The sequence below is a fragment of the Pristiophorus japonicus genome, chromosome 18 (assembly GCF_044704955.1).
Source record: "Pristiophorus japonicus isolate sPriJap1 chromosome 18, sPriJap1.hap1, whole genome shotgun sequence".
NCBI classification, from domain to species: domain Eukaryota; kingdom Metazoa; phylum Chordata; class Chondrichthyes; family Pristiophoridae; genus Pristiophorus; species Pristiophorus japonicus.
The window spans coordinates 111,226,998-111,250,519 of record NC_091994.1 but is presented as its reverse complement, the minus strand read 5'-3'; the positions used below and the strand labels follow the sequence as shown (position 1 = coordinate 111,250,519).

Sequence of the window (23,522 nt, the reverse complement as noted above, 5' to 3'; positions counted from 1 at the left end):
GATCAGCCACGATCTAACTGAATGATGCAGCACGCTTGCTGGGCTGAATGACTTACTCCTAATGTTGCACTAGGAGAGCAGATATTGTCGGAATGCCCTGAATGGACAGCAGGCATTAGTTTAACTGAACTTCTATGGGATGTCACTTTGCATCTATCCTAATAATTCTTCTAATGTAGAATTTCTTTGCATGTTTAAAATGTTGCACAGTTTACCATCTTGCAATGAGAATCGGTTCTTTCCTTTCCTACCGTTGATCCCATTTACAACACATCCAGTCTTAAGTGAGGATCTATGCACATATCTTCATCAAAAGAACCCAGATCCTCTCCTCATAACTTCCATAGATAAAGAAAAAGAAATACTTGCATTTATATAGCGCCTTTTCACGACCACCGGACGTCTCAAAGTGCTTTACAGCCAATGAAGTACCTTTGGAGTGTAGTCACTGTTGTAATGTGGGAAATGCGGCAGCCAACTTGTGCACAACAAGCTCCTACAAACAGCAATGTGATAATGACCAGATAATCGTTTTTTTTTAATATGTTGATTGAGGGATAAATATTGGCCCAGGACAGCGGGGATAACTCCCCTGTTCTTCTTCGAAATAGTGCCATGGGATCTTTTACGTCCACCTGAGAGAGCGGACGGGGCCTCGGTTTAATGTCTCATCCAAAAGACGGCACCTCCGACAGTGCAGCGCTCCCTCAGCACTGCACTGGGAGTGTCAGCCTAGATTTTTGTGCTTAAGTCACTGAAGTGGGTCTTGAACCCACAACCTTCTGACCCAGAGGCGAGAGTGCTGCCCACTGAGCCATGGCTGGCGCTGTAAAGATGCTTCTTTCTGCTTTATATTTTTGGTGCATTTTTGTGCTGAACATCGTGAGGGATATCCTGTTGGATGCTAACCTTCAGCATCAAGTGCTATAGGTATAAGAAGAACCAAACGCAAAGTAAAACTCCAGTCAACAGCAGCATGCCCCACTGTGATATTTCCATTCCTCACATCGGACATCTTGATGGTCTCTCTGAGCAAAAGAGTTCACGCTCTCAGGACATCCCAAGCCCATTTCACGAAATATCAACCATTTGATGTTATAGAATCATAGAAATTTACGGCACAGAAGGAGGCCATTCCGGCCCATCGTGTCCACGCCGGCCGACAAAGAGCCACACGGCCCTTGGTCAGCAGCCCTAAAGGTTACATATAAACCTATGAACAATGACGGAAAGGCAAAGAGCGCCCAGCCCAATCAGTCCGCCTCACACCACTGCAACACCCCTTATACTGAAACATTCTACACTCCACCCCAACTGGAGCCATGTGATCTCCTGGGAGAGGCAAAAACCAGATAAAAACCCAGGCCAATTTACGGAGATAAAATCTGGGAAAATTTCTCACCGACCCATCCAGGCGATCGAAACTAGTCCAGGAGATCACCCTGGCCGTATTCTATTCCCTGCAGTACTTATCATTATATCTGCTCCGTCCAACAAAAGGTCATCCAGTCTAATCCCAATTACCAGCTCTAGGTCCGTAACCCTGCAGGTTACTGCACTTTAAGTGCCCATCCAACCATCTCTTAAAAGTGGTGATGGTTTCTGCATCTACCACTCTTCCAGGCAGTAAGTTCCAGATCCCCACAACCGTCTGCATAAAGAAGCACCCCCTCAAATCCCCTCTAAACCTTCCACCAACAACCTTAAAACTATGCCCCCTCGTAATAGACCCCTCCACCAATGGAAATAGACCCTTACTATCCATTATGTCCAGGCCCCTCAATATTTTGCACACCTCAATGAAGTCTCCTCTCAACCTCATCTGTTCCAATGTGAACAAACCCAGCCTATCCACTCTATCCTCATAACTAAGATTCTCCATTCCAGGCAGCATTCTAGTAAATCTCCTCTGTACCCTCTCAAGTGTAGTCACGTCCTTCCTATAATACGACGACCAGAACTGCACGCAATACTCCAGCTGTGGCCTAACCACACAGTTTAAGCATAACCTCCCTGCTCTTATATTCTATGCCTCAGCCAATGAAAGGCAAGCATTTCGTATGCCTTCTTAACCACCTTATCCACCTAGCCTGTTACTTTCAGGGATCTGTGGACAAGCACTCCAAGGTCCCTTTGTTCATCTACACTATTAACTGGCCTACCGCCTAATGTATATACCCTTTCCTTATTAGCCCTCCCAAAGTGCATCACCTCACACTTCTCTGAATTAAATTCCATTTGCCACTGCTCTGCCCACCTGACCAGTAGATTGATATCCTCCTACAGCCCATGACTTTCCTCTTCAATATCAACCACACAGCCAATTTTAGTGTCGTCTGCAAACTTCTTAATCATACTCCCTATATTTAAATCTAAATCGTTAATATATACCACAAAAAGCAAGGGTCCCAGTACTGGGCCCTGTGGAACCCCACTGAAAACATCCATCCTACCTCCAAACCAATTTTGGATCCTACTTGACACTTTGTCCTGTATCCCATGTGCTTTAACCTTCATGACCAGTCTACCATGTGGGACCTTATCAAAAGCTTTGCTAAAGTCCATATATACTATATCATACGCACTACCCTCATCGACCCTCTTGGTTACCTCCTCAAAAAATTCAGTCAGGTTAGTCAGACACGATCTTTCCTTAACAAATCCGTGCTGACATTTCCTAATTAATCCTTGCCTTTCCAAATGCAGATTTATCCTGTCTTTCAGGATTTTTTCCAATAATTTTCCCACCACTGATGTTAGGCTGACAGGCCTATAATTACTCGGCTTATCCCTTTCTCCCTTCTTAAATAAGGGCACGACATTAGCAGTCCTCCAATCCTCTGGCACCATGCCCAGATCCAAAGAGGACAAGAAAATGATGGTCAAGGCCTCTGCTATTTCCTCTTTTACTTCGCTCAACAGCCTGGGATGCATTTCATCCAGGCATGGAGACTTATCTACTTTCAAAGCTGCTAAACCCCTTAATACTTCCTCCCTCACTATATTTATTTCATCCAGAATATCACACTCCTCCTCGATAGCAGTATCTGCTTTGCCCCTTTCTTTTGTGAAGACAGATGCAAAGTATTTGTTAAGAACCCTCCCAACATCTTCCGCCTCCACACAAAGATTACCCTCATGGTCTCTAATAGGCCCTACCCTTTCTTTAGTTACCCTCTTACTCTTAATATATTTATAGAACATCTTAGGGTTTTCTTTAATTTTACTAGCCAAGAATTTCTCGTGCTCTCGCTTAGCATTCCTAATATCCTTTTTAATTTTGCCTCTTAACTTTCTATATTCCTCTAAAGATTCTATAGTATTTAGCCGTTGGTATATGACATAAGCGTCTCTTTTTTTCTTAATCCTCCCCTGTAAGTCCCTAGACATCCAGGGGGCTCTAGAATGATTTTTCCCAGCCTTTTTCTTTAAGGGCATATGTTTGGCCTGAGCCTTCCGGATCTCCTGCTTAAATGCCTCCCACTGTTCCGACACTGATTTACCCACAAGTAGCTGTTTCCAGTCCACTGTGGCCAAATCACTCCTTAACTTAGCAAAATTAGCTTTTCCCCAATTCGGAACTTTTATTCCAGGCCTATTCTTGTCTTTATCCATAACCAACTTGAATCTGACTGAATTATGGTCACTGGCACCCAAGTGCTCTCCCACTAATACCCCTTCAACCTGCCCAGCTTCATTCCCCAAAACTAAATCCAAGACTGCCCCCTCTCGTGTTGGGCTTGCTACATACTGACTATAAAAGTTCTCTTGAATGCATTTCAAGAATTCCGCACCCTCTATACCCTTCACACTAAATTTGTCCCAATCAATATTTGGATAGTTAAAATCCCCGACTATTACTACCCTATGGTTTTTGGACTTCACAGCAATTTGCCTACATATTTGCTCTTCTATCTCCCTGCCACTGTTTGGGGGTCTATAATACACGCCCAGCAGTGTGATCGCCCCTTTTTTATTTTTCAATTCGACCCATATGGCCTCATTTGGTGATCCCTCTAACATATCTTCCCTCCTCATCGCTGTAATATTTTCTTTAATCAGTACTGCAAACCCCCACCCCCCCCTTTTTACCCCCCTCTCTATCTTGTCTAAGAATCCTGTAGCCAGGAATATTGATCTGCCAAACCTGCCCCTCTTTCAGCCATGTTTCCGTAATGGCTATAATGTCGTCATACTCCCAAGTGTTTACCTGTGCTCTTAGCTCATCCGCCTTATTCGCTATACTCCTTGCATTAAAGTATATACCAATCAGCACAGGAAGACCTCCTTGCTTACTACATACTAAGCCCTGTTTCCTCTCTTACAGATTCACTTTCTAGATTCTTGCTATCCAATTTCTGCTTTACTTCCTTCCCTTTTGAATTCGTTCTCAGGTTCCCATCCCCCTGCCAAGCTAGTTTAAACTCTCCCCAACAGCACTAGCAAAACTACCCGTGAGGATATTGGTCCCGGCGCTGTTGAGGCGCAACCCGTCCGGTTTGTACATCTCCACGCCAGCCAACAAAAAGCTATCCAGCCTAATCCCACTTTCCAGCTCTTAGTCCGTAGCCCTGTAGGTTACGGCACTTCAGGTGCACATCCAGGTACTTTTTAAATGTGGTGAGGGTTTCTGCCTCTACCACCCTTTCAGGCAGGGAGTTCCAGACCCCCACCACCCTCTGGGTGAAGAAAGTTCTCCTCAGCTCCCCTCTAAACCTCCCCCCAATTACCAGTTACAACATCCCAACAGACAGGGCTGGATTTTGTTACTCTTTTTGTGCCAATGTTCTCCTCTTTTGAAGGCAGTGCTCGTGCTGGCAGTCCCTGGCCACGTGGGCGCACTTCATGCTTGAGCCTCGGCAGTGAGTGTGAACAGGCTATTGAACTGTGGTGGCATCAGGCTGAGCATAGAACATAGAACATAAGAAATAGTAGTGGGAGTAGGTCATTCAGCCTCTGCTCTGCCATTCAATGAGATCATGGCTGATCTTCAACCTCAACTCCATTTTCCTGCACTGTCTCCATAATCCTTTGATTCCCTTAATATTCAAGAACCTGTCGATCTCTGCCTTGAATATACTCAACGACTGAGCATTCACAGCCCTCTGGGATAGAGAATTCCAAAGATTCACCACCCTCTGAGTGAAGAAATTCTTCCTCATCTCAGTCCTAAGTGGCCGACCCCTTATCCTGTGACTGTGACCCCTGGTTCTAGACTCCCCAGTCAGGGGAAACATCCTCCTTGCATCTACCCTGTCTAACCCTGTCCTCACCTAATGTTCCCCCACGCCCTGCTTTCCCGCCGGGCGAAACCGGATAGCAGTCAGCTGCAGGATGCCTGGCCGATCCTCCCCACCCTTGCCCTTTGTCAGGAGCAGTAAGGACATTATAGGATCAGAAATCCAACCTGCAGTCTTCCTGCTTTGTGTGGTGATGTAGCATGTTACTTTTATTGGGAAGTTGGCCATGATAGTCCATCCAATGCTGTCCTGAACTGCCCTATTGTTGTATGTATAAAACATCATTTCTGCCCTAAATGCATTAGTCTGTATACTACAATGTATATTTATTAATGCCGAGGGTACCGAGAGTGGAATACATTTTTGTTATTCATCGGTTCTTATTTGCATAATTTATTCAGGTGTGGGGACTGCGACTAATTTCCGACTTCAGTCAATCTCCAGGACTGGCTCCATCAGTGCTCTGAAAATAATCATTTATATTAATAAATTGTCACAGGCTCATCCAAGTTTATTTTAATTGCAGTTACTCAAGGCATTATTAAGTGTAAATATATTTTTTAATTTTCACTTCAGGAATGAACTGAAGCAAAGTAGTGAATGGGTCATTGTTATCATAAGAACATAAGAAATAGGAGCAGAAGTTGGCCATTTGGACCCTCGAGCCTGCTCTGCCATTCAATAAGATCATGGCTGATCTGATTATGGACTCAGCTCCACTTCCCTGCCCTCTCCCTATAACCCTTTACTCCCATATCGCTCAAAAATCTATCTATCTCCACCTTAAATCTATTCAGTGACCCAGCCTTCACAGCTCCCTGGTGTCCTGGCCAATATTTATCCCTCAACCAGCATCACTAAAAAAGCAGATTATCTGGTCATTATCGCATTGCTGTTTGTGGGAGCTTGCTGTGCGTAAATTGGCTGCCACGTTTCCCACATTGCAACAGTGACTACACTCCAAAAAGTGCGTCATTGGCTGTAAAGCACGTTGGGACCTACGGTGGTCGTGGAAGGCGCTATAGAAATGCAAGTCTCTTTCACTGTAAAATGCGGTTAGCATGAAGTCTGGTTACCGACATCGAAACAATTTATCCGCATTCTTGCAATAAAAGAATGCCAAAAAAAAATTCAGAGCGGTAGAAGCTGAAACTAGCTGTGTGACAAGTTTGTAATATATATATCTGTACCTGACCATAATTTCTAACTTTAATCCCCGCTAATGGGATTTTCAAAATGGCTGTCAAAATCTTCTGGTGAGCACTGAAAGCTACTTTGCATAAAGCCTGACGAAATATTAACGCGCCCTTTATGTGTGAAGCAGCACAGGTGAAAACAAAACTTTTATAAGTAATAAAGTAAGAACATTTTTCCTCTTCAGATTATATTTTATAGACGCTTGTATTTTTTTGCTCGATGATCAGCCCAGAGGCGCTCCTGAGTCCTGAGTCGTTTCTCCACAGTCGTGGAGTAAACTTTAGGCAGCAGCTTGCCAACTGTGCATCTCTTAATGCATCTCTTTCCTAAGTGCATACCTTACATAATAGGCCTATTACGACGGTGCATTGAAATGAAAGCAAACTTCAGCGCAGATTTTTAGTTTCCACTCAGTTTAAAGAAAGCCATTTTAATCCTCACAAGGCTAAAGAAGTTCGCTGTCCTTTGATAATGTGATTGAAGACTATCAGAAAACACATGCAGAAAACAGTGTTTTACTCACCTTAACCTTGTCATAGGGCTGTTCAGGATATATTTAATGAAATATTATGACAGCTGTATACCAAATAAAACCACCACTATCCTTAATTACAGGCCTTCAAAACAGGAGTTTGTAGCAATCCGCTTGTATTTGTAAAAGAGACCGTATAAAGCTTCGTTACAATTATAATTCCTTGAATGTTTTTAAACAAGTGTCATATCGCTTTAATTTTGTTTGACAGTTTCAAATTACCATTATGGTAGGCCAATAAAGAGGGATTCTGTCAATGAGGGTACGGTTGTCAAAACATGTCGAAACCAAAAAAAAAACTCAGGATGAGCTTTCTCCTGTAAAACACTCATTGTTTCCACCTAGAGTGTTTGGTTTAGAATGTTTAGAATACAGCTGTCCTGTCCTTAAGACCTGACAAGAGGGCTTAGTGGCAAGGGGTTAATGGGCCACTTGTCCTTCTCAAAGCCAGGGCCTAATCTTATACCATTCAGCATTGGAGTCTACTGGCAGTATTGTCACCTCTTTTGTCCCTAGTACACCATACATGTTCAAAGGGAGTTCTGCTCTGTGTTTATACTGTAGCTTAAATTGCCTGGCTTAATTAATGTCACTCACACTTTCATTTGTAACCATTCAGAGCATTCCCAAATTGCCTGAAGGACTGTAAAGCTGTCAGGGCCCAATAACAGTTCTTCTACTTGTTCGCTGGCCTGGTCAATTCCTGTTAAGTGAATAATTTATTTGTCACTAGATTTTATTCACTTGCTGAGGATTCTGATTCACGCAGTTATATTGCCGTGTGTTCAACCAAAATTGTTCCTTTAAGAAAGATCTATGCTATCTGTTCTACAACGTGTCATTAGTCACAGAGGATTACTGATGTTTTAACACTAAGCAAAGGCAATATTTCATATTCACCTCCGCCACAAGTGAAATATTGTGCTCTGTTCCAGAACTGGCTTGAAACTGGAGTCCCACAGTGTCTGTAGAATGAATGGAATATGGGCCTGGTTAATATTGGGGCCGGGTGTTGGTGGTGGTGAAGGGGTTCTCACTGTCTTCCCACATTCTTTGCTTCATCGCATTCTAATACTCATACCACGGAGGAATGCTGTAAACGTTCTTTGTTGGACTTACCAGGACAATGCTGGATACGACTGAGCAGAATGGGACTGTACGGAAGTGTGACTTTTTAAAAATCCGTGACGGGCTGGCACGGCCAGCATTTCTTGCCCATCCCTGTGAGTACGGCTAGAGCAAACTCTGAATTAGGTCTTCATAGCACAAGGAATTCCCGGCCAAATGTTTTCAATTAACGTAGAATTAATGTAACAATTGATAGTTTATTTTTTTGTTTCAATTTGTTGTCGATGAAATAAATACTTGCCAGCAACATGGAATGAACTGCACAGAGCTGATTTCCCACCCAGATGTTCCAGTAATATTTAGTCTGTATTTGGATAGTAGATTTACATAATTGCTGTAATTTCATTAAAAGTGACCCGTGCTGCACCCATTTATTCATTTGTGTAGAGGAAAGCCTGAGAGTGCTGTACACATGGATATACCCCCTGGCGAAATGCCACATACCCTCATCACACTACACTTATGATTGACACTACCTGTTCATTATACTTACACCGTCATTTGTACAGCTGAATCCCAATAAATACATAACTCATTTGCTAAAAACAACGGTGCTTGGATCAGAATTTCTACAGACAATTTATAAACAATAAAGTGAATCGGGGCCAAATTGAAATATTTGTACCCTGGCCCAATTAATCAGACCGGATGAAACGGAATGTAAATTCAAGCCCCATTACTATCCAACATTAATGTTTCACAAGAGGCTATTAGTGAAATGCTGGACTGAGCATTGTCACAGTGATGAGCAGCACAAATGTGAAAGATTGGGAAAAAGGTTGTGCTTAAATCAGGGCCATCTAGTTATTCCTGAATCATGGAATTTGACACAGTGGGAACAGATGGAAAATGGTTTGGTGCATTGGAATTCTGTACGTAGAGAGTAATGGAAAGAGGTTTGGTTGGCCCATTGGACTTTGTGATTGGGATTGAATGAGAACCGGGATGGTTTATTGGACTACTGCACAGTGCTCGTGTTTTGGTTTATTGGAATTTTATATAATGGCCCTGAAATTACATTTTGGCCTTCCCAAAGGCATTTTAGAGAAAAAATATACACCTACCTTAAGCTGCTGCCCATGTTCGACTTTCCGATGCTGAGGCCACTCCTGACCACCAGTTGCAGCGCGTGCACGTCAGGATGTGCGCAGGCCTAGAGCTGGAGTCACATGGCTCTGGGCAGCCAATCAGATAAAGTACCATAGTAATAGGAGTTCCGAAAGGTCCTAAACTCCTATTACATTGATTGAGAAACAGCCCCAAACACCCAAAACACTAATAAAAAAAGATAGAAAATATACACTACATTCTTTTAAATTAAAGTTATTCATATTTTTAAAAAATATATATTTTCCCAATTTTTTTTTTAAAGTTTTTTTAAAAACTTACCGTTTTGGGGAGGGTTTTTAATAAAATATGTTTTAATAATTTTATTTTTATGTTTTTGTGTTTTTTAAAACACTTGCGCCTGTAAAAGTAGGCTATGTGCCTGCTTTTTCAGGCGCAAGATTTTTGAGGACATTTGTATGTGTAAATATCGGAAATTTGCACTTGTAAATGTCCTGCTCCCAATCTGCGGAGGATCTGTCAAGCCAGAAACTTGATGGATCGGAAAAGCCGGTTTTCAGTGCATGCACATTGCGCGCCGAAAACCGACATTTCCGATGCCTTCCCGGGTCCGTACAAACTTCGTACACATTCCGTACGGATCCGGGGAGGCAGGGATTTCAGGGCCAATGAGATTGAATGGAAAGAAGCTCGGTCCATTGAATTTCTATATGTAGGTGGATTTCAAAATTCTTGTCTTTGTCTATAAATCCCTCAAAGGCATTGCCCTACACTGCTTCTGCAACATTCTCCATCCTTATACGGCAGTTCATATCCTCCACTCTTCTGAATCTGGACTACCTCCAGTTCAACATTAGTGCTGGAATTTTCAGTTATCCCGCTGCAGATTTCTGGAACTACCTTCCCATCATCATCGTAGGCAGTCCCTCGAAATCGAGGAAGACTTGCTTCCACTCTGAAAGTGAGTTCTCAGGTGCTATACAGTCCAATATGGGAATTACAGTCTCTGTCACAGGTGGGACAGACAGTGGTTGAAGGAAAGGGTGGGTAGGGAGTCTGGTTTGCCGCACGCTCCTTCTGCTGCCTGCTCTTGCTTTCTGCATGCTCTCGGCGAATAGGCTCGAGGTGCTCAGCACCCTCCCGGATGCTCTTTCTCCACTTCGGGCGGTCTTTGGCCAGGGACTCCCAGGTGTCGGTGGGGATGTTGCATTTTATCAAGGAGGCTTTGAGGGTGTCCTTGAAACATTTCCTCTGCCCACCTGGGGCTCGCTTGCCGTGTAGGAGTTCCGAGTTGCTTTGGGAGTCTTGTGTCAGGCATGCGAACAATGTGGCCCGCCTAACGGAGCCGGTTGAGTGTGGTCAGTGCTTTGATGCTGGGGATGTTGGCCTGATCGAGGACACTAACGTTGGTGCGTCTGTCCTCCCAGGGGATTTGCAGGATCTTGCGGTGACATCGTTGGTGGTATTTCTCCAGTGATTTGAGGTATCTATTGTATATGGTCCACGTCTCTGAGCCATACAGGAGGGCAGGTACCATTACAGCCCTGTGGACCATGAGCTTGGTGCCAGATTTGAGGGCCTGATCTTCAAACACTCTCTTGCTCAGGCGGCCAAAGGCTGCACTGACGCACTGGAGGTGGTGTTGAACCTTGTTGTCGATGTCTGCCTTTTCTGATAATAGGCTCCCAAAGTATGGAAAGTGGTCCAAGTTGTCCAGGGCCACACCGTGGATCTTGGTGATTGGGGGCAGTGCTGTGTGGTGGGGTCAGGTTGGTGGAGGACCTTTGTCTTACGGATATTTAGTGTAAGGCCCATGCTTTCGTATGCCTCAGTGAAGATGTTGACTATGACTTGGAGTTCAGTCTCTGAATGTGCGCAGGTGCAAGCGTCGTCCGTGTACTGTAGCTCAATGACAGAGATTGGGACGGTCTTGGGACGGCCCGGAGACGACGAAGGTTGAACAGGTTCCGCTGGTTCTGTAGTTCTTCGCTGTGCCGCATCTCGCTCCACTTTCAAAAGCCCGCTCAGAAAGCCTGCTTCATCAGTCAGCCCTCTGGTCATCTTCCCTAATCCCCTCCAAAGCTTCTACTTAGTGTCCACTTCCTCTTGGGAATGGCCCTGGGAGGTTTTGCAACTCTGACGATGGTGTACATGCTTGAAGCTATCATTAAGGAAGAAATAGCGGGACATCTAGATAGGAATAGTGCAATCAAGCAGACGCAACATGGATTCATGAAGGGGAAATCATGTTTAACTAATTTACTGGAATTCTTTGAGGATATAACGAGCATGGTGGATAGAGGTGTACCGATGGATGTGGTGTATTTAGATTTCCAAAAGGCATTCGATAAGGTGCCACACAAAAGGTTACTGCAGAAGATAAAGGTACGTGGAGTCAGAGGAAATGTATTAGCATGGATCGAGAATTGGCGGGCTAACAGAAAGCAGAGATTCGGGATAAATGGGTCCTTTTCGGGTTGGAAATCGGTGGTTAGTGGTGTGCCACAGGGATCGGTGCTGGGACCACAACTGTTTACAATATACATAGATGACCTAGAGGAGGGGACAGAGTGTAGTGCAACAAAATTTGCAGATGACACTAAGATTAGTGGGAAAGCGGGTTGTGTAGAGGACTCAGAGAGGCTATCTAGGGAAATCAGGGATAGTATTAAAGCCAAGGAAATGGCATACAAATTGGCCAGAAATAGCAGCGAACCTGGGGACTGGGAGAAATTTAGAACTCAGCAGAGGAGGACAAAGGGTTTGATTAGGGCAGGGAAAATGGAGTACGAGAAGAAGCTTGCAGGGAACATTAAGGCGGATTGCAAAAGTTTCTATAGGTATGTAAAGAGAAAAAGGTTAGTAAAGACAAACGTAGGTCCCCTGCAGTCAGAATCAGGGGAAGTCATAACGGGGAACAAAGAAATGGCAGACCAATTGAACAAGTACTTTGGTTCAGTATTCACTAAGGAGGACACAAACAACCTTCCGGATATAAAAGTGGTCAGAGGGTCTATTAAGGAGGAGGAACTGAGGGAAATCTTTATTAGTCGGGAAATTGTGTTGGGGAAATTGATGGGATTGAAGGCCGATAAATCCCCAGGGCCTGATGGACTGCATCCCAGAGTACTTAAGGAGGTGGCCTTGGAAATAGCGGATGCATTGACAGTCATTTTCCAACATTCCATTGACTCTGGATCAGTTCCTATCGAGTGGAGGGTAGCCAATGTAACCCCACTTTTTAAAAAAGGAGGGAGAGAGAAAGCAGGGAATTATAGACCGGTCAGCCTGACCTCAGTAGTGGGTAAAATGATGGAATCAATTATTAAGGATGTCATAGCAGCGCATTTGGAAAATGGTGACATGATAGGTCCAAGTCAGCATGGATTTGTGAAAGGGAGATCATGCTTGACAAATCTTCTGGAATTTTTTGAGGATGTTTCCAATAAAGTGGACAAAGGAGTACAGTTGATGTGGTATATTTGGACTTTCAGAAGGCTTTCGACAAGGTCCCACACAGGAGATTAATGTGCAAAGTTAAAGCACATGGGATTGGGGGTAGTGTGCTGACGTGGATTGAGAACTGGTTGTCAGACAGGAAGCAAAGAGTAGGAGTAAATGGGTACTTTTCGGAATGGCAGGCAGTGACTAGTGGGGTACCACAGGGTTCTGTGCTGGGGCCCCAGCTGTTTACATTGTACATTAATGATTTAGACGAGGAGATTAAATGTAGTATCTCCAAATTTGCGGATGACACTAAGTTGGGTGGCAGTGTGAGCTGCGAGGAGGATGCTATGAGGCTACAGAGTGACTTGGATAGGTTAGGTGAGTGGCCAAATGCGTGGCAGATGAAGTATAATGTGGATAAATGTGAGGTTATCCACTTTGGTGGTAAAAACAGAGAGACAGACTATTATCTGAATGGTGACAGATTAGGAAAAGGGAAGGTGCAACGAGACCTGGGTGTCATGGTACATCAGTCATTGAAGGTTGGCATGCAGGTACAGCAGGCAGTTAAGAAAGCAAATGGCATGTTGGCCTTCATAGCGAGGGGATTTGAGTACAGGGGCAGGGAGGTGTTGCTACAGTTGTACAGGGCCTTGGTGAGGCCACACCTGGAGTATTGTGTACAGTTTTGGTCTCCTAACTTGAGGAAGGACATTCTTGCTATTGAGGGAGTGCAGCGAAGATTCACCAGTCTGATTCCTGGGATGGTGGGACTGACCTATCAAGAAAGACTGGATCAACTGGGCTTGTATTCACTGGAGTTCAGAAGAGTGAGAGGGGACCTCATAGAAACGTTTAAAATTCTGACGGGTTTGGACAGGTTGGATGCAGGAAGAATGTTCCCAATGTTGGGGAAGTCCAGAACCAGGGGTCACAGTCTAAGGATAAGGGGTAAGCCATTTAGGACCGAGATAAGGAGAAACTTCTTCACCCAGAGAGTGGTGAACCTGTGGAATTCTCTACCACAGGAAGTAGTTGAGGCCAATTCACTAAATATATTCAAAAGGGAGTTAGATGAAGTCCTTACTACTCGGGGGATCAAGGGGTATGGCGTGAAAGCAGGAAGTGGGTACTGAAGTTTCATGTTCAGCCATGAACTCATTGAATGGCGGTGTAGGCTAGAAGGGCTGAATGGCCTGCTCCTGCACCTATTTTCTATGTTTCTATGTTTCTAGGCTGCAAGGAGATTTGGATAGGTTAAGCAAATGGGCTAAGGTTTGGCAGATGGAATACAATGTCGGAAAGTGTGAGGTCATCCACCTTGGGAAAAAAAACAGTAAAAGGGAATATTATTGAATGGGGAGAAATTACAACATGCTACAGTGCAGAGGGACCTGGGGGTCCTTGTGCATGAATCCCAAAAGGTTAGTTTGCAGGTGCAGCAGGTAATCAGGAAGGCGAATGGAATGTTGGCCTTCATTGCGAGAGGGATGGAGTACAAAAGCAGGGAGGTCCTGCTGCAACTGTACAGGGTATTGGTGAGGCCGCACCTGGAGTACTGCATGCAGTTTTGGTCACCTTACTTAAGGAAGGATATACTAGCTTTGGAGGGGGTACAGATACGATTCACTAGGCTGATTCCGGAGATGAGAGGGTTACCTTATGATGATAGATTGAGTAGACTGGGTCTTTACTCGTTGGAGTTCAGAAGGATGAGGGGTGATCTTATAGAAACATTTAAAATAATGAAAGGGATAGACAAGATAGAGGCAGAGAGGTTGTTTCCACTGGTCGGGGAGACTAGAACTAGGGGGCACAGCCTCAAAATACGGGGGAGCCAATTTACAACCGAGTTGAGAAGGAATTTCTTCTCCCAGAGGGTTGTGAATCTGTGGAATTCTCTGCCCAAGGAAGCAGTTGAGGCTAGCTCATTGAATGTATTCAAATCACAGATAGATAGATTTTTAACCAATAAGGGAATTAAGGGTTACGGGGAGCGGGCGGGTAAGTGGAGCTGAGTCCACGGCCAGATCAGCCATGATCTTGTTGAATGGTGGAGCAGGCTCGAGGGGCTAGATGGCCTACTCCTGTTCCTAATTCTTATGTTCTTATGTTTGTTCTTATGTATAAGTGCAATTAATTGTTATTCTATGCAATGTGAGTGAATGAGCTCATGATTTTGTTGGTTGGAATTCTATATAACAGGAGTGAGTAGTAATATGTTTGATCCAATAGAATTCAATGTGAGAGTGAATGGGAGGTCACTTGTAGACATACCACATCTTGTACCATCTATAAGATGCACTGCAGCAACTTGTCAAGGCTTCTTCGACAGCACCTCCCAAACCCGCGCCCTCTACCCCCTAGAAGGACAAGGGCAGCAGGCGCATTGGAAAACAACCACCTCCACGTTCCCCTCCAAGTCCCACACCATCCTGACTTGGAAATATATTGGCCGTTCCTTCATTGTCGCTGGGTCACAATCCTGGTACTCCCTCCCTAACAGCACTGTGGAAGCACCTTCACCACACGGACTGCAGCGGTTCAAGAAGGCGGCTCACCACCACCTTCTCAAGGGGCAATTAGGGATGGGCAATAAATGCCGGCCTTGCCAGCGACGCCCACATCCCAGGAGCAAATAAAAAGAAAGAACTAATTCTTGGCTTCTCAAACCCCATCACACTTTCAAAAGGAAATGCCTTGTTCCACTATCTTTGAGGATGGTGATCTCATGATGCAGTCCAGATGTGTCATAAATAATAAAGTGGATTTGTTCTAAGTGTCTGTAGCATTTTAACAGACCAGAAATCATATTCATGTATTCAAATATAGGAGATCATACATTCAGAATCCATTCTGATTGAAAAATTAAAGCTTTTTTTTGAAGAATTAAATTAGCCCTTCTACCAGCTACCAATTTGATGTACCTGGGGGGAAAAAACACAGAATGTAAATTTATTTTGAGCTGTTGTGATATTTGTGAAATGGCCAGGTTTCGCGGACTGTAGTTAAGCTGATTTTCAAATTCCTTTCGAATGCAGTTTTAAGTTGACAATCAGTGTAGTGGCAACTATGTTTAACATTTTTAAAAAAGTGCCAAGAAATGTCTGAGCAACCCATGGGGTGGTTATGCAAAACAGAGACATCCATGGAAACACCTCGGTATTTGTTTCAAATAATCAACAGTGACTTGTCAGCATCATTGTGTTGCTTTATTTCATGTTGTGTCTTGGAAACGCTGTTGTTTAGCTAAAAGCTGGAACTCCAGCTTACCTTTTGCCTGGCCATTGAGAATCCAATGTAAAGGCATCAAAAATGTGTATGACCTATTTTCCCCCCTTAGATTTTCCCCACTGCAGTACTCGCCATCACATGCCCCACTCTGCTCAAGGAGCACTTCATGATCTGCACCATTCGAATTTAAGGAGCTAGGAGTTAAATTAAAAAGTAGGATCTCAAAAGTAGTAATCTCGGGATTGCTACCAGTGCCACGTGCTAGTCAGAGTAGGAATCACAGATGAATACGTGGCTTGAGCAGTGGTGCAGCAGGGAGGGATTCAAATTCGTGGGGCATTGGAACAGGTTCTGGGGGTGGTGGGACCAGTGCAAACCGGACGGTCTGCACTTGGGCAGGAACGGAACCAATGTCCTAGGGGGAGTGTTTGCTAGTGCTGTTGGTGAGGAGTTAAACTAATATGGCAGGGTGATGGGAACCAATACAGGGAGGCAGAGGGAAACAAAAAGGAGACAAAAACAAAAGACAGAAAAGAGATGAGTAAAAGTGGAGGGCAGAGAAACCAAAGGCAAGAAACAAAAAGGGCCACTTAATATAAAAGGGCTGCAGGAGGGGTAAAAACTAAAAATCATGGTTTAAAAACTAGTATTCAAACACTCTACCTAAACGCACGCAGCATTAGAAATAAAGTAAATGAGTTGACGGCACAAATCATTACAAATGGGTATGATTTGGTGGCCATTACAGAGACATGGTTGCAAGGTGGCCAGGACTGGGAATTAAACGTACAGGGGTATCTGACGATTCGGAAAGATAGGCAGGAAGGGAAGGGAGGTGGGGTAGCTCTGTTAATAAGGGATGATATCAGGGCAGTTGTGAGGGATTATATTGGCTCCAATGAACAAAATGTTGAATCATTGTGGGTGGAGATTAGAGATAGTAAGGGGAAAAAGTCACTGGTCGGCGTAGTTTATAGGCCCCCAAATAATAACTTTATGGTGGGGCGGGCAATAATCAAGGGAATAATGGAGGCATGTGAAAAAGGAAAGGCAGTAGTTATGGGGGATTTTAACCTACATATCGATTGGTCAAATCAAATCGCAGGTGGTAGCCTGGAGGACGAATTCATAGAATGTATATGGGATTGTTTCTTAGAACAGTATGTAACAGAGCCTACAAGGGAGCAAGCCATTTTGGATCTGGTCCTGTGTAACGAGACAGGAAAAATAAACGATCTCCTCGTAAAAGATCCTCTCGGAATGAGTGATCACAATATGGTTGAATTTGTAATACAGATTGAGGATGAGGAAGTTGTGTCAGAAACAAAGCGTACTATGCTTAAACAAAGGGGACTACAGTGGGATGAGGGCAGAGTTGGCTAAAGTAGACTGGAAACAAGGACTAAACGGTGGCACAATTGAGGAACAGTGGAGGACTTTTAAGGAGCTCTTTCATAACGCGCAACAAAAATATATTCCAGTGAAAAAGAAGGGCGGCAAGAGAAGAGATAACCAGCCGTGGATAGCCAAGGAAATAAAGGAAAGTATCAAATCAAAGACCAATGCGTATAAGGTGGCCAAGGTTAGTGGGAAACTAGAGGTTTGGGAAGATTTTAAGCAACAGCAAAGAATGACTAAAAAAGCAAAAAAGAAAGGGAAGATAGATTACGAAGGTAAACTTGCGCAAAACATAAAAACAGATAGTAAAAGCTTTTACAGATATATAAAACGGAAAAGAGTGACTAAAGTAAATGTTGGTCCCTTAGAAGATGAAAAGGGGGATTTAATAATGGGAAATGTGGAAATGGCTGAGACCTTAAACAATTATTTTGCTTCCGTCTTCACAGTGGAAGACACAAAAACCATGCCAAAAATTGCTGGTCATAGGAATGTGGGAAGGGAGGACCTTGAGATGATCACTATCACTAGGGAGGTAGTGCTGGACAGACTAATGAGACTGAAGGTAGACAAGTCCCCTGGTCCTGATGAAATGCATCCCAGGGTATTAAAAGAGATGGCGGAAGTTATAGCAGATGCATTTGTTATAATCTACCAAAATTCTCTGGACTCTGGGGAGGTACCAGCGGATTGGAGAGCAGCTAATGTAACGCCTCTGTTTAAAAAAGGGGGCAGGCAAAAGGCAGGTAACTATAGGCCGGTTAGTTTAACATCTGTAGTGGGGAAAATGCTTGAAACTATCATTAAGGAAGAAATAGCGGGACATCTGGATAGGAATAGTGCAATCAAGCAGACGCAGCATGGATTAATGAAAGGGAAATCATGTTTAACTAACTTACTGGAATTCTTTGAGGATATAACGAGCATGGTGGATAGAGGTGTACCGATGGATGTGGTGTATTTAGATTTCCAAAAGGCATTCGATAAGGTGCCACACAAAAGATTACATCAGAAGATAAAGGTACGCGGAGTCAGAGGAAATGTATTAGCATGGATAGAGAATTGGCTGGCGAACAGAAAGCAGAGAGTCGGGATAAATGGGTCCTTTTCCGGTTGAAAATCAGTGGTTAGTGGTGTGCCACAGGGATCAGTGCTGGGACCACAACTGTTTACAATATACATAGATGACCTAGAGGAGGGGACAGAGTGTAGTGTAACAAAATTTGCAGATGACACAAAGATTAGTGGGAAAGCGGGTTGTGTAGAGGACTCAGAGAGGCTGCAAGGAGATTTGGTTAAGCGAATGGGCTAAGGTTTGGCAGATGGAATACAATGTCAGAAAGTGTGAGGTCATCCACCTTGGGGGAAAAAACAGTAAAAGGGAATATTATTTGAATGGGGAGAAATTACAACATGCTGTGGTGCAGAGGGACCTGGGGGTCCTTGTGCATGAATCCCAAAAGGTTAGTTTGCAGGTGGTAATCAGGAAGGCAAATGGAATGTTGGCCTTCATTGCGAGAGGGATGGAGTACAAAAGCAGGGAGGTGTTGCTGCAACTGTATAAGGTATTGGTAAGGCCGCACCTGGAGTACTGCGTGCAGTTTTGGTCACCTTACTTAAGGAAGGATATACTAGCTTTGGAAGGAGTACAGAGACGATTCACTAGGCTGATTCCAGAGATGAGGGGGTTACCTTATGATGATAGATTGAGTAGACTGGGTCTTTACTCGTTGGAGTTCAGAAGGATGAGGGGTGATCTTATAGAAACATTTAAAATCATGGAAGGGATAGACAAGATAGAGGCAGAGAGGTTGTTTCCACTGGTCGGGGAGACTAGAACTAGAGGGCACAGCCTCAAAATACGGAGGAGCCAATTTAAAACCGAGTTGAGAAAGAATTTCTTCTCCCAGAGGGTTGTAAATCTGTGGAATTCTCTGCCCAAGGAAGCAGTTGAGGCTGGCTCATTGAATGTTTTCAAGTCAAAGATAGATAGATTTTTAAGCAATAAGGGAATTAAGGGTTACGGGGAGAGGGCGGGTAAGTGGAGCTGAGTCCACGACCAGATCTTATTGAATGGCGGAGCAGGCTCGAGGGGCTAGATGGCCTACTCCTGTTCCTAATTCTTATGTTCTTATGTTCTTATTCACTGCCCTCTGAGGGTTCGATCAATTCAAGCAGGGAGAGTTAAAAGACTGATGATAGATAGACAGACAGAGCGACAAATAGATAGATACATCGATAGAGATATAGAGAGATAGATAGACAGACAGACACATAGATAGATAGATAGATACATAGGTAGATAGACAGACACATAGATAGATACATAGATAGATGCACAGATATCATCATCATAGGCGGTCCCTCGAATGAGGATGACTTGCTTCCACACCAAAAGGGATGAGTTCACTGATGTTTAAATAGAGGACCCGATGTTGCAGTCCTGAACTCCTGGTGGAAGATGCCTGTGCGTAGATTTTTTTTTTAACATGTGCTGACTGTTGCACACCAGCCACCACACGGGCTTGACAGAGCTAGGCTTTTATCCAGTGGCAAGGGTAAAGCAGGACGACTGGCGACCTGCTCTGCTGCACGGACCTAGTGCGCACACATATCGCAGTGTGGGCTGGCCCGTGCTGCCCCGGGCCCTCGCCTCTTCTGGGCCCCGCACCCTCATTTGCCGCATCTCCGCCACAAGCATTCACCGCACTGCCGTCACGATCTCTTACCGCACCTCCACACCAAACATTCGCCGTGCGCACCTCCACCACAATCTCCCGCCATTCATCTCTTGTCACATCTCAGCCACAATCTCTCACCATTCCTCCGCCTCAATCATTTGCCGTACCTCCGCCATGATCTCTCACCGCTCATCCACCCCGACCTTCATTCTCCTCCGCTGTACCAGGGCCCCACCGATGTTCCTGCCCACGCTGCAAACAGCAACCTGAGTTTTGATGACGTCACCCGGTCACCCACCTCGAAGTTGTTGATTGTTGGAACGGCTCGCGCTGGAAGTTGTAATAGTATGGCCATGATGTTGTGGGGCTCGCGCTCCAGCTCTTTTATCCTCCCAACCTGCGGTGGTGTCTTATCTATCTATGCATAGATAGACACATAGATAGATGCATAGATTTATACATAGACAGATCGATAGATAAGTAGATAAACAGAGAGACAGACAGACAGAGATAGATAGATACGTGGATAGACAGATAAATAGAGATATAGAGAGATAGACCGACAGACACATAGATAGATAGATACATAGATAGACAGACAGGCAGATAGATGCAGACTGACAGATGCATAGATGGATGGATAAAACATTGTTCACACCCACTGAGGTGAGAAGTTTCACTGTGTGAAGTTCTATACCTGGGAGGTAAGTGAAGAATGGGTAACATTCCCCTGTCAAAGAGTGGGCAGCTTTGGGCTTTGACTGTGTGAGAACTTAGTTAAACACGAAGCAATCAAATCAATGTGCCCAATGGAACTGTCCAGGAGCGTGCCAATGCTGCTGCTGCCATTGGGAGGTTTGCACGTGGGGGTTACAATAACTCACTTTTAGCTTTCTTGCAGTAACATTTCCTGACTTCCATATCTCCGTGTCCGGTGCAAACCGGCTGCAATTGTGGATTCACCGAGTGTTGGAGAGAAGCTCGTGCCTGCACTGTACCAATGGGCTACCTCCCCATCTAGTCCATCCCTTGGATTGTCAGTGTGGAGCTCCAAGCAGCCCATAATTCATAACCAGGCTTGACTCCAATTCCTGGAAATATTCGCGATTTTTGTCAGTCCATTTTTCTTAACTCATTTTTTAAAAGAGGTGAATTTAACTATTTCAGAAGATCGAAACAAATGCCTTTTAGCACAAGATGGAGATAAATATCCTGCTATGATCAGGAGAGTCAGAGAAAACCCGAAAACGCTTGGAATCGGAAATAGAAAGAGGAAGTGTGAAGTAAGCCCATAAACATCGGAATAGAGAAAAGATGTCGATCCTTTATTAGAACAGTTATGATGAAGAATCTACATCTGAGATATTAACCTGTCCTTTTCCTTTTCGGATGCTGATGGGACTGTTGTATATTTTCCGCATTTATTTTCAATAATCAGAAGTTGCAATACTTTAGAATGATTGGTCATTTACTGAAATTATACAAATCCATGCTTAAGAAAGAACTTGCATTTATATAGAACCTTTCATGCCCTCGGAACGTCCCAAAGTGCTTCACAGCCAATGAATTATTCCTGCAGTGGAGGCAAACACGGCTGCCAATTTGCACACAGAAAGATCCCACAAACATCAGTGAGGGAAATGACCAGTTAGTGGTAGTGGTCGGGGCTAAATATTGAGCAGGACACCAAAGGAAATCCCTATTCTTCTTCAAGTAGCCCCATGAGTCCTTTCCCATCCACCTGAGCAGCAAGGCGAGGCCTCAGTTTAACATATCATCTGTAAGACAACTGCACTGACTGTGCAGCTCTCCCTTGGTGCTGCACTGAAGTGCCAACCCAGGGTTATTAAGAGGGACTGACACCTGGGAATCCCTGGCCTAAAGACCGCCATAAGTGGAGGAAGAGCATCCGGGAGGGCACTGAGCACCTCGAGTCTCGTCGCCGAGAGCATGCAGAAAGCAAGCGCAGGCAGCGGAAGGAGCGTACGGCAAACCAGTCCCACCCACCCTTTCCTCCAACCACTGTCTGTCCCACCTGTGACAGAGACTGTAATTCCCGTATTGGACTGTTCAGTCACCTGAGAACTCACTTTTGTAATAGAAGCAAGTCTTCCTCGATTTCGAGGGACTGCCTATGATGATGAGGAGGAAATTTTGCCATCGATATTCCTTTAAAAAAACATTTCTTTCTTGCAAAGAATGAACTTTCACATGATTTTTGTATTTTTACCTTTTTTTGGTATATTTAAGTGAGTACTGATGATCTCATCGGGGGGAGTGGGGGGGGGGGGTTTCTAGGAATGACCGAGTAGATAATGTAAAATAACATCAGTAGATACTGTCATGGTTGATCATGCAACTTCAGAACCTCACTCCTGCCTTCTCTCCATACCCCCGATCCTTTTAGCTGTAAGGGCCACATCTAACTCCCTTTTGAATATATCCAACGAACTGGACTCAACAACTTTCTGTGGTAGAGAATTCCACAGGTTCACCACTCTCTGAGTGAAGAAGTTTCTCCTCCTCTCGGTCCTAAATGGCTTACCCCTTATCCTTAGACTGTGACCCCTGGTTCTGGACTTCCCCAACATTGGGAACATTCTTCCTGCATCTAACCCGTCCAATCCCGTCAGAATTTTATATGCTTCTGTACGAAGATTAATTCAGCCCCCCTTATCAGTAACTCCCATCCAGTTAGCTCGCTCCAATGGTGCATCAATCAGTTTGATTTTTAAATGGCCTGTATAAGATGAGAATCCCTCTTCAACTTTTGGAAAGTTGTCAAAGTTGGGAGTCTTAAGGAGAAGAAAGGAACAAGTGAAAGAAAGAAAGAATCTAGAAAATGCGAGGAACAGTAAAAATGTAATTAAGAAAGTATTTTGTAGGAGCAGTCCAGCACTGGTTATATGCATCTCGATCCTGTTATAATGGGTGTGCACGACAAATGACCCAACACAAGCTTTACATATAACAGGGCAGATTATGGCATTCAGAGGTGTCAACGACCGCAATCTTCAACAACTCTTGGAAACCAACGCCCCTTTGATCCCATCCCTTCTTCCAATCTCACCCTCTGCCGTGTTTTCACTAACCCCTCTGACCTTCCCCTCTCTGACCTCAAACAATCAGTCCTCAGCCAAAGCCTGAGCTTCATCCCCTTACGCCCCACCTCAGTGAATTTCGAGCTCGGCACGATGCTGAGATCTTTATCCGTTGCCTTTGTCTCTGTGCCTACTTCTTTGGCCAGGAGTCTCCCCCCCGCCGCACAGCTGACCCTTTCTCCCATTTTCAGAAATCCCATTCTACGTGAACCCCTCCCTCTGGCCTTATACCCCCGCTAGATCTTTTCGTTGTGAACTGTCGGCCGTCTCAATTCCTTCCCTCCCACTCGCTCCAATCTCCCTCCCTCTGAACTTGCAGCACTCCGCTCGCTCAGATCCAACTCCAGCATCATCATCAAACCTGCTGACCAGGGTGGCATTGTTGTTGTTTGGCGAACCAACCTCTACCTTGCAGAGGCTGATCGCCAACTCTTTGACACCTCCTCCTACCTCCCCCTGGACCATGACCCCACTACTGAACATCAAGCCATCATTT

At 44.5% G+C, this 23,522-nt stretch overlaps 1 protein-coding gene across 4 annotated transcripts in view; it reads left to right on the top strand.

Annotated features, from left to right (window-relative positions):
• The window catches only part of casz1 (castor zinc finger 1), a 520,923-nt gene that overhangs the window by 96,918 nt on the left and 400,483 nt on the right, over window positions 1-23,522 (top strand). The window lies entirely within an intron of this gene.